General features: G+C 44.1%; 1 non-coding gene across 1 annotated transcript; it reads left to right on the top strand.

Moving 5' to 3' along the window:
- Nucleotides 1-525: 525 nt before the first annotated feature.
- Nucleotides 526-632, top strand: LOC120254966. The gene has a single exon (XR_005534845.1). It is a non-coding gene; the product is annotated as a small nucleolar RNA R71 (small nucleolar RNA).
- Nucleotides 633-2,534: the final 1,902 nt, after the last annotated feature.

The raw sequence follows: 2,534 nt of genomic DNA, 5'->3' as shown, positions 1-2,534 counted from the left end.
TCCAACTGAGGGGCTTGTTGCTGTTGTTGGAAACCCGATGGCCCTATGGTCTTCTATAGTCCTTGATTACTCCATGAAAAATTGGGATGATTCTTCCAACATGAATTTTAGGTGTTGTTGTATGGATTCCCTTGAGGTCTCATGCCATTACCTACAAAGTCAACGTTCTCAACTGAAGAAACATCACCAATGACGATTGGGCAATCGGAGGGAGCATGTCCTCCACCACAACCGGTGCAATTGGTCATGGCCGCAACTCTATTCGAAGCTATAAGATCTAGCTTCTTACTTAAACTCTCCACTTGGGACACCAATGAAGTTACCGCATCAATTTCATGGAGACCGACCACCTTTTTCTTCTCCCTAGCGTTCCACTGGTAGCTATTTAACCCCATTTCCTCAATCAATTGACGAGCCTCATCGGGGATCTTGCTACCTAAGGTACCTCCTGCTGCCGCATCCAAGAGTTGCCTTGTACTCGGGTTCAAACCATTGTAGAAGGTTTGAACAATCATCCACTCCGGGAATCCGTGTTGTGGACACTTTCGCAGGAGTTCCTTGAACCTTTACCATGTCTCAAATAGGGACTCCAATTCCAACTGCACAAAGGATGAGATCTCATTTCTAAGCTTTGCTTATTTTCCGGGAGGGAAATAACGGGCTAGAAAAGCTTCTACCATCTCCTCCCATGTAGTCATTGATGCTCCAGGTAATGAGTGTAGCCACTGTTTTGCTCTCCCCTTTAAGGAAAATGGGAAGGCTCTCAATTTGATGGCATCATCCGTCACACCATTTATCTTCAGCATGTCGCACACCTCGAGGAAGCTCTCTATGTGACTGTTTGGATCCTCATCGGCCAAACTGTTGAATTGTGCGGACTGCTGCAGCATATGGATGAATGCCGGCTTTAGCTCGATGTTCTGAGCTGTAATTGGGAGATGCACAATACTCGATTGTGTCCCCAACACTAAAGGTCTGGCATAATCGGATAGTGTTCGTTGTTGCTCATTTTGTTCTACTATGTTTTCAGATCCTTCTACTTCAAAATCAGCTGGATTATGCTGTTCTTGCACAGGTTCTTTCCCTTTTCTTCTAGGTGTACGTTCAAGCTCAGGGTCTCCTTCAATCAATATTGATGGATTCCCTCCGGTCATAACCTGGAGCTGCACAAAAAAGAAAGAAAAAGACAATCAGAACGATGATAGAATAAGAAGATATGAATTAGAATGTGTGGTGAAATAGCTAAGAAAACAAAGTGCAAAGTATCTCTAAACGCCTAGCTCCCCGGCAACGGCGGCAAAAACTTGACAAGATCCCCTTGCGTATATCCCACAAGTGCACGGGTTTGTCGAAGTAATAATCCCGGGTGAGCGGGTATCGAATCCACAGGGAGTAGGGAGTAAAGACACTTAATTCGATTCTTAGCTATGTGAAAAATCAATGATAAGGAGTGTGATAATGATTCAATTCTCAACAATAAAAGCAACAAGAAAGAGAGCAAAAGTAAGGAGGAGGTAAGGCAATTGATAAAGATGGGGTACTCGGATGATGCTTCACCTAGGATAATTGCTTCAATTGCAAAAACTCTCTATTATGCTTCCTAATCAATGCAATGGTGAGTCGTGGAAATCCTTACATACATAGTCCCAAGTCTAAGGTCAACTATGCCTAACTCTATTCATGTCCCGGAGGAGAGATTAAATAACCTCTCAACCTCGCACTCGAATAAAGTTGCAATGAGCTCTAGGGATTCCAAGTGATAAATCTCTTCCTAATTATAGATCTAACCCTTTGGTCCAGGCGGAAGGTCCCTGACCATAATTAATCATTAGATACTAAGATCCCCTCAACGCTTCACTCCGTTGCACGTGCAACTAAGCCCCAGCGGAGATTCATCCCTTAGACCATTCACTCTATTATAGTCGCAAAGAACTCAAGGAACGGAGGTAGAATCTATCATGTCAAAAGGGAAAGGGGACGCTCCTGTACCTCTCGACTCACCCTCTCAACCCTCTCCAACTTAGCTTTGTCTAACGCTCGTGGTGTGTCACTCACTCACAAGGTTACCAACAAGAACTCTCAATCCTAGTGTCACTCTAGGGGAAATATTCATACAATCAAGCATTCAAGGTTGGAACTCACAATAAACATCAATTTATTGAAAGCATAATAAAGAAGTTCAATGAAACGAATACATCCTAGGGTTCACAATCACCCAAGTACCCACTAGGGGTTTAGCTCTCCATGGAGCTAAGTATAATCAAAGAAATCGAATGTAAAAGCAATGAATCCATAAAGAAACCTCCTTGATGGTCGTATCGATGGTATTGTGGAGAGTCCTCTACTCGTCACAAGGGATCCTTTCTCCGGCCTAGGATACACCTCGCCGGATCGATGCCGACGAAAGCTCTCCCAATAACCTTCCTCCAAATGATGCGCGATGTCGGAGCCGTAGAACCTCTCCAAAACCCTAGCCAATACCCCTCAAATTCCTAGCTGACGCCCTCTCTCAAGTTGGGGAAAAGATGGAGAAA

Source organism: Dioscorea cayenensis, unplaced genomic scaffold (genome assembly GCF_009730915.1).
Source record: "Dioscorea cayenensis subsp. rotundata cultivar TDr96_F1 unplaced genomic scaffold, TDr96_F1_v2_PseudoChromosome.rev07_lg8_w22 25.fasta BLBR01000770.1, whole genome shotgun sequence".
Taxonomy (NCBI): Eukaryota; Viridiplantae; Streptophyta; class Magnoliopsida; order Dioscoreales; family Dioscoreaceae; genus Dioscorea; species Dioscorea cayenensis.
This window is presented reverse-complemented; position numbering and strand designations above follow the sequence as displayed.